This window comes from Apodemus sylvaticus, chromosome 11 (assembly GCF_947179515.1).
Source record: "Apodemus sylvaticus chromosome 11, mApoSyl1.1, whole genome shotgun sequence".
Lineage (NCBI taxonomy): Eukaryota > Metazoa > Chordata > Mammalia > Rodentia > Muridae > Apodemus > Apodemus sylvaticus.
The window spans coordinates 22,225,779-22,235,260 of NC_067482.1; positions in this window are offsets into that span (position 1 = coordinate 22,225,779).

The window sequence follows — 9,482 nt, forward strand, 5'->3', positions numbered from 1 at the left end:
AGTATAAGCCATGGTTTTTTTTAAATCCCCATTTCTTTAATTCTCCTCTATTCATGTCTTAGTGTTCTTTAAATTTTACATTGATTTCATTGTTGTTGTTTTGTTGGTGGTGGTGGTTTTTGGCTGTGTATGTGTTATGAACCCTCTTTCCTTTACTGTGGTAGTTTCAATGAAACCTGCTTTGGTACTTTTTAAAGGCATCTGTCTGTCTCTTACTACCTACAATTTATCTGTCAATCTATCTATCTATCTATCTATCTATCTATCTATCTATCTATCTATCTATCTATCTATCTATCTATTTTGCCTTATAACTTCAGAAATGGGTCATTTTTTCTTTCTTTTTTCTTTTTGACATACACAGATAGTCCATTCTAATAGATTTTATTTTTAAAATGATATGTGAAAATTCACAATAAAATCTTTATGCTTACTATTATCCTCCCATAAACAAGTTGGTGTTTCAGAGATTATCACTATTTTCAGCATTGTTTCATCGATTAATCAATATGAACACAACTTATATAAGAAGATAAAGATTTAAAATGCTAATTTCTTAAATTATGGAGTAAAATATATAGATAAATCAAGTAGACAAATTCATTCTAAAGCAAGAAGCATCTGATACACAGTGCTAGAATTGAATGAAGTAGTCTTTCCCATTATGACCCCAGGTGAAAGCTTTGCTTCTTAAAGAGCACTAGTTCCTTTTATTCTTTCCCATCTTCATAAAGAATTGGTAAATAAACAAGACACCATTATACAGCAAGAAAACCAATGACCACCACAGAGGCAAGTAGGAATCCAATCACATCTAGGTAGTGGTACTGGTAGTAGGTGAGATTATGGGCAAGTGGTCTCAGGTGCTTGGCCCCTTTGTGATGCATGACAAAATAAATCCAGAAGACTGCTCTGTCCAGAGGCTTCATAGGCTGGTCATGATGAATGGTTGACAACCATATTACATTCTCTTTATAGCTAAAGGTAAATAGAGTGAAAATTCCCTTACAGGATGAACAGGAAAATATATATCTATTTAGTTATGTGTATCATAAGTTGATTACATGAGAGCATAAGGAAAATGATTGTGGTCACTTATCACAATTAAGATCTTATTAAATAATGTATAAACTAGAACTTCTTTAATGAAGAGACTTAAATATATAAACAGAAATGGTAGGAAGAAAACAATAGACAATTTTAAACACACATACAAATACCAAAGTTAAAGAAACCTGATAAGCCATGAGGACAGTCCCATAAGCCCTAGAGAAATAATAGCAGTCATTAAAATTCTCCCAACCAAAAAAAGGCCAGTACCAGATGGGTTTAATGCATTCCCAATATAGAAGTATAGGGAATATGCTCTTGACCTTTCATTGTGTTTACATTTTGACACAAGATGTTCTTTTGTTAGTCTGTGATACTGCGCCTACAGAGATTAGAATATGACCCTCCATGTACACAGTTTGAGTTGGGCATAAAGGCTAGATATAACTGAGGTACAAAAGTTTGAGATGTTACATAAGACCAATTCTCTGATCGAACCCTAAAGTTTAGGGGTAAATCTATTTGTTGAGGAGGGTTTATGGAGGGGAGGATCAGGCAGATTCACTTAGTTATATTCTGATAAAAGATGTATAGCCCCAGACTTGGATAAGAGGTTGTCTGTAGACTTACACATTGAGATTGAAGTTATAGGTTCTGGGTAGAGCCTGGAGATTGAGGTCATATAGCAAGCAGGGCTCTCTAGAAATGGCCAGAATATTGGATGTGGGCTTTTGTATACTATAATCTTTAATATAGGTTTCATAAGTAGATGTCCCATGGTCCTGGCATTTCCCATATCCTGGAGTTACCAATGGAACTGAAATTTCAACTTAATAGTTTCATGTAATAGCCTTTCAGGGCCTCCCAGCCTAGGCATATACTTAGCTACTCATATCTTTTCTGTAAACAGTAAGTTCAGCAGAGCCTTCATGATCATTTTAGTTTTGAATCTTTGATGTCTGCAGAACTACTACTGTGTGGTTGATGTTGTCAAATTCATCATCAAGATCATTATATATCACAGCCACCTTAGAGCATCTTGGTGTATCTGGATATATGCTATCACTGACTAAATAAAATTATAGGGTCTTGTTTCTAAAACTATACTTGTGTAATAGCTTTAACTTAGGAAGTTTATTTTCTAATTGTTTTAAATTTGCATAAGATAGAGATTATGATGGATGAGTTATGTCCTTTCATGTTGAACTAGTACAAGGGACAAACTTCCTCTTTAATGGTGCTAACTTCTTCAACAAGTATAGCTGTTTTTTATTTAGTGTCCTTCTTGCTGGCAACTTAAATAATTTCATGCCCTTTCTTTGACAACCTTCATATTTTTCATAACAATCTTCCCTATCCCAGGCAGATCTGAATTGAAGCAGTGAGCAGGAGCCATACCATACTCTGAGTGATCTCATATGTCTAGAGCTAACTGGCAAATTTTTATTGATTGATATTACTACAGTCACCTTTAGATTATAGCCCTAGTGATAGGGTAAGATATAATACCATTAGTGAAACTCCAGAATTTATTACATTGTGTTTCTGATTAGAACTAACAGTCTGTGAAGAAGAGATGACTTAATGTTTAGAAGCACAGTTGTAAAAAGTTGGCCTTAGGACATTTTAAAACCATGACTTCCATCTTATGCTTGCATTTTATTGTATATGTGTAAACAGTATCCTGTCCTCTAACTCAACTAAGCTAATGATTGGACAAATTAGTTACTTTCAGGCCTGCCTGATTTCTCTCTCTGTCTCTATGTCTCTCTGTCTCTGTCTCTGTCTCTCTCTCTCTTCCATTCTCTTTGTTTCTGTTTCTCCCTTCCTTCCTTCCTTCCTTCCTTCCTTCCTTCCTTCCTTCCTTCCTTCCTTCCTTCCTTCCTTCCTTCCTTCTTTCCTTCCTTTCTTTCTCTCTCTCTCTTTCTCTCTCTCTCTCTCTCTCTCTCTCTCTCTTTCTTTCTTTCTTTCTTTCTTTCTTTCTTTCTTTCTTTCTTTCTTTCTTTCTTTCTTTCTTTCTTTCTTTCTTCTCTGTTCCTTGTAGACAACCATAATTAACAAAGTAGGGTCTCAGTGGTTTCCTTTCTTTTGGTGCTTGCTTGTGTAGAATTGACTGTTCAGTACTCATGAAAATGCTCCCTACACTTAGTGACTTCTGCCCTCTTAAGGGCATACATCAAAAAAATAATAGAACCATGATAAATAAGAGGGGAATACTAATAAGAGCTTCAATATACTTATACTCAAAGAGCTAAGTTCAAGCTAGCTACATGGAAGGGATAATTGTATACTAATTCTGTATTAAAAAATGCATCCACTCATTTAATTGTCTAACATTTTAGGAATCTGACTTCCTGACTTGCACCAGAACTTGTTTCCTTTTCTTAACAAAACATATATAGGTAAGTTTTGAGATTTTTTTATGAGTTTATATCATGTACATGGGAAATTTTTGCATAATCTATTTAATATCATTTAACACCATAATACAGAATCCATTTGGTTACATAGCATTCACATTCATCCTCTTCCGTAGTAGGAAGATGTTCTATTGCTTTGTTAAATGATTTTAGGTATGATGTATAAACCATCTAATGAGGTTATTTCTTGTATAGGTTTATAATAATATTTTGCCCATATAACATGAAAGTATTAAATAAAACTGTGACTAAAATGAGGGAATTCTTCATATCCTGAAATATTTTATTGTTGTCTCTATGTAAAAACTTGGATTAAGTAAGGTAGGAAGTATACACATCTGATAAAAATCTCAGATAATTAAGAAGTGATATTAACATATTCATATGTGGGGATTAGATGACACATATACAATAAGATGCAAGAGTAAAATGGAAGCCATGGTCTTTATATATCCTAAGGCCAAATTTTCATAATTGTGCTGCTGCATTAAACCATCTCAAATTTCCAGACTGTTGGGTCTATTCAGAAGGCCAATGTAATAAAATAGACTTGCAATGATGTTATTAAACTTTATCATATCACTACGGCTGTAATCTAAAGGATAGTAGATATTAAAATGACTCAACAAAATTTCTCCAGTTAGGTCTAGGCACACCAGATTAAAACTTTTACATTCAAATCTATGTTAAAATGAAATGTCCAATATTAAATGAGATCAAAACACTTTTATCATTTGTAACATATTTATGCTATGATAACTGCTACCGATTGAGGCTTTATGATATACACTATCTTACAGTATCCTGAAATATGATGTGTATTTTGGTACTGCCATACATTTTATAATTTCCTGCTAATATTTTTTGCTAATATAATTCTCTGAATACGCTGATTTTAGCTACCTCTAAAGAAATTTGGCTTGGTAGTTGTTTGGACTGAAAACTAGTACATCCCATTCATCTTTGCCTCCAAGTAGTTGTTTAAGAAACATATGGAAAAACTTTTACAATATATAAGCGATACAAATATGGTTCAGATTATTTATTAAGTATATACTATATGATACAAATGAGAGTTTTATAATATTTTCCATATTGTTTTATTTTTATTCACTAAACCAACTAAGTGTTTCTGAAAGCATCTGTGGTTTGTGTTGCATTGTTTTTAGGAGTTTTGCTAGGAAAGTGCAGAGCTCGAGCCTGTCAGTTAGTCTTTCTATATGCTTATCTGCAATGTTGTCATAATGTTTAAATTGACATTGTACTTGTCAACACATACCTTTTTAATAAATGTACTATAATTTTATCATCAGAAGTTAAGATTACTTGCCTTTCTCTCTGAAATACCTTAATTATACCTCCTAACACCAACATAGTGGCTCATAACTATTTGTGATTCCACTCCTAGGGAAACCTTCCCCATCTTCGGTCATTGGTGGGTGTGTACCAGATGTGAAACATGAGGACAAAATTCCCATACATATAAACAAAACAAGTGCGATTGGTCTAGAGCTATTATTGCTATGAGTACTGCCTATTCTTCTTGAAGACCAAAGACCAGAGCCCACTATTCACATGATACCCGATAACCATCAATAACTTCACTTTTAGGCAATCCTGTCATTTTATCTTGGAAGTTTGCTACTTTATGCTGTCTGGCAACTCTCAGACTCCAAATATTAACTTCTGAGATATGAAGAAACAGAATATGTGTGGGTAGTATTACAAGATTTATCCTTCTATTTTACACAGCTTCAAAGCTAAAGTTGTTCCCTGAGTCTCAGAAAAGACTTTAACTTATGTTTTAAAATTTGCTGAAACTGTTGAAACTATGGATTGTGTTTCCATTGTAAAACTGACATTCCATGGTGCTTAGGGGTAGGACATTGTAGTTTAAGATGTGTTTAATGCTAAATTGATGAGACATACACTTTTAGTGCTGAATGTTTAATCTTGATTGTTAATTTGACCTCATTGAGAAATGCCCAAGAAACCAGCAAATGATACTCATAGATAGTTCAAGGAAGGTCATACTGAAGGAAGGGTGTACTCAAAAGCTAAATTTGGAGACCATCATATTTTGGGTTGGAAATATAAATATAAGTAGAAAAGATGATAATGCAGAAATTCTCTGCTCATGGCCATCATAAACAGATCTACTCTCCTGTGCCACACCTTCCCCAGCATTATGTAGTGAAGCTCTGAGATTATAAAACCATGCTGATTCAATTTTATATTGTAAATGGAAAACACTTAAGTCTTAGTACTGATTTGATGGATTGGACATCACAAAGGTTGTGTGACTGTGATTTAGACTTGTAATAAAACTCAAAGTGTGTGGAGATGCACAGTTTGTGCTTCTAGTCTCCCCTGAGGGACCAGGCCCAAGACACAGGGGTTTGACTAGAGTGCAAGAAACCTTCCTGTGAATCCTAAGGGAGATATTGTGGAGTTCACCTTCATATAGCATAAGATAGTCAGAAATTCATATGACATATGATAGTCAGAACCTAGAATGGCATATATAAAATAGAACATCATATATTATAAAATAGGATTCCAAGTGGAATATTATTATCGCATATGCTATTACAGATTTGATAGGATAAGAAGCCAGCCTTACTGTTGGATTATGGGAAGAATAAAACATCTGATAGCAATAAGAATACATTTTCTTCATATTGCCCTCAAGTGAGCTCACTCTAGTATTGGGAAGACAAACCTAAAGAAAGAAGGCCCAATAAACAATGACATGGTATGACAACCTCTTCCAAAATAGCCTACTGATAAAAGCTCCATAATGCTGGAAGGGCAAAAAAGTTAGAAGTTATTGAGAGAGTCCCAACAGAGTTTTATAAGAAATGAAATGGACCTAGCTAACATAATTTTGACAAGCAAATATCAGATTAATTGGGGTGTGTGTGTGTGCAGGATCTCAATTTTCAAATCCTTAAGCAAAACCTTCAAACAGGACAATAATGGAGACCCTGGGTAGGAAGAAGAGAGCAAATGTTATCAATGTAGGAAGAGGGGACATTCAAGATAAAATGCCTAGTCTTAAAAAGACAAGAGAAATTCTTGTTTTTCAGACTTTGGTGAGGATTAAACCATTAATGTGAATGCATTTGTCATTGGGAACTACAATTATTTAGTAGATGTGGAGATTAGAGTCTCTGTACTTCCTTGCTTTTCTGCCTTTTCATGTTTGCAGGGAATATTCCCTTCAGTCATGCCCATTTTGGCAACTTGCCCAGATTCTTGCTAAATTACAACCACTTTTTTTTAAGTCTCATGTTTTGTAAAACCACAAGGTAGGAGAGGAAACAGGATCAGAAGAGGTGTAAATAAATACCCAAGCAGAGGAAATATTTGCTTGGTGTTTGCAAAAGGAAAATGTTTAGTTTCTAAATGTCCATATATCTTCAGGCATTTTTAATTTCCTAAATGTGGCCTGCTCTTATTGCACACAATTCTCATTTAAGATAATGCTATTAAAAATATTCTAGTGTGTAACAGGAAGAACTACTAATGGAAATATAAGTTTCCAGTTATTGTATGACAAGTACAAGTTGTCCTAACAATAAAACATAAAAATTATGGACAAAACTGGATAAGTTTAAAATCACATTGTAAAAATTTCCATCTATGGAATATATGTATTGTGTTTAGCAACTCATATTCTGACATTTGTGTTCCTGAGACTTTATGGTGAATATAAAGACAAATGTTTAGTGTGTAGTTAGGTATTCATGATTAAACTACAGGACACTTTATTCCTGTCATTTTTTTCTCTAGAGGTAGGCCACTTGATATTGAGTACTGATCTTCTGTCCAAATTTTTCATCCCTTCTCCACAATACTCCTGGGGCCATAGATGCAGGAGCTGTGGTGTAACATTTATGATCTATAACAGCAACCAGCATGTCAAGGTATCTATATAAAGGTGTACTAACTGACTCTCAGAAGTTCATGGTAACCAAAAGCTGCCCAATTACATTTAAAGCTTCCTTAGAAGGGGAGAAAACATGCTTGATACTAGAAATATAGCCTGGGGCTGGTGAGGTCAGGAACATAGAAAAGAACCTATTATTGCCACTCTCCTACACCAGTACAATTCTCTTCTACACTCTAAAATATGTTTTTACAATATCTTTTTACAATTAGATATGTCCAGAATCTGTATTGTGTTAAAATTAAGAAAGAGTACCACCCTACCATAGACTCTGTAATAGGTGGAACTCCTGTGCTTCTGATCTTTACCCAAGTACCTTGTAAAGCATAACTCTAAAACTTAAATATCTAACCAAATATATTTATGTATATAAAACTCCAAATTACATAATGCCAATTTACAATGATAAAAGTCGTATCCCAATTTTTCTAACCTTTCCAAAACACCAGAAATATGTTTGAAGCCATCTGGATATCTGGGTCTATTCCTCTCCACTCCTGAGTTCCCCCAACCTCTTCTCTCACTTCTCTTACCTCCTCCTCCTCCTCCTCCTCCTGTTCCTCCTCCTCCTCCTCCTTCCTCTCCAATCACTGGTCTCTCACTGCCTAAATGTGAATGGATTGCAAATATCTTGCAAAATTGTATGTATGAGCACTCAGAGGAAACACTCTGCAGAAAATGGTGATGATCACAAAAACAAAACAAAGCAAACCCAAAAGTTCAACTGGATTCATGCCAGAGATCAATGATTTTAAGGGATTCCAGCACCAATGGCACATTTTTTCTATTAGTGGTCCAATCTCATTGATCAATATGGACATGTTTAATGTTTTTATTTCATCCTGTTTTAATTTTAGTAGATTGTATATATGTAGAAGTACATGTATTTCTTTAAGACCTATTACCAATTTAATATAATACAAACTTTAATGTGAATTCTATTATTTTTAAAATTGCCAGCAAAATACTGATATTTTAAATTATTAAAATAAATAAATTAAAATTATTAAAAATAATTTTATTGATTTAGGGTTTGAGAACAAGGCAAACTTGTCTGACCAATGGGTACCACACTTGGGCTACAGCTTTAGGGAGAACCTGCATTCCAGCTATTGAGGTGTGGAGCTACATTGAGCACCTGGAGTATATCACTGGAGCAAGATTTGAAAGTACACAGGTTAGCCCCACTGTCTGCTCATTCTATCTGCTTTCAATATGTGGTTGAGATGTGATGAGTGAGATTTCTCCTCTTGGTATCTAGTCTTGCCTTCCCAGCATTCCAAGGATCTGTAACCTCAATTCAAAATAAAGTTTTCTGCTTTTCCCTTGGGATGCTTTTTGTCAGTACACTTTATTCCAGCAACAATATAGTCAATAATTCATATTCTAACCCTGTTTCTCACTTATTTTATCAGCTTTTAATTTTCACCTTGCAAACTGCTGAATAAATTCCCTGAAAAATTTTCTTTACCTAACAGCAGAATGTTATTCTTTATTAACATTTAACACTTGAATGTATATTTTAAATAACATTTTTCTATAACATATGGAGGTAACAGCCTTGTCTTTGTCACAATTACTTGTCTTTCAATAGTCAAAACATTATTTAGGTGCTAATTCAGAATATTCATTGCTTGTACCTGAAGTACATGAATTATTTAATGCACTTTTTATAGAATGAATCTTTGATAACTTAATTTTTGCTGATAATATCTGTAGAGTCTATATCTCCATATTATTTAATACTAGTATCTGAAATAAACCACTCTTTTCCTCAGACTAAAAAAATTAAGACTACTTCATAAAATACACACGCACACTCACACACACACACACACACACACACATACACATACACCTTTAGAGTGTCTGAGTAAGCTGATTTTTGTTCTCTTTATTTTGGAAATATATGACAGTTATAAAATTGGTCTTGAAGATAAAGATAAATGGAAAATATTCAAATATAGAAGAATAACACTTTGATTTTTAAGACTCCATCAAGTAAATCTTTATTTTTCATATGTTTCTACACATGTAAATTGTTTTACTTTATATAATTT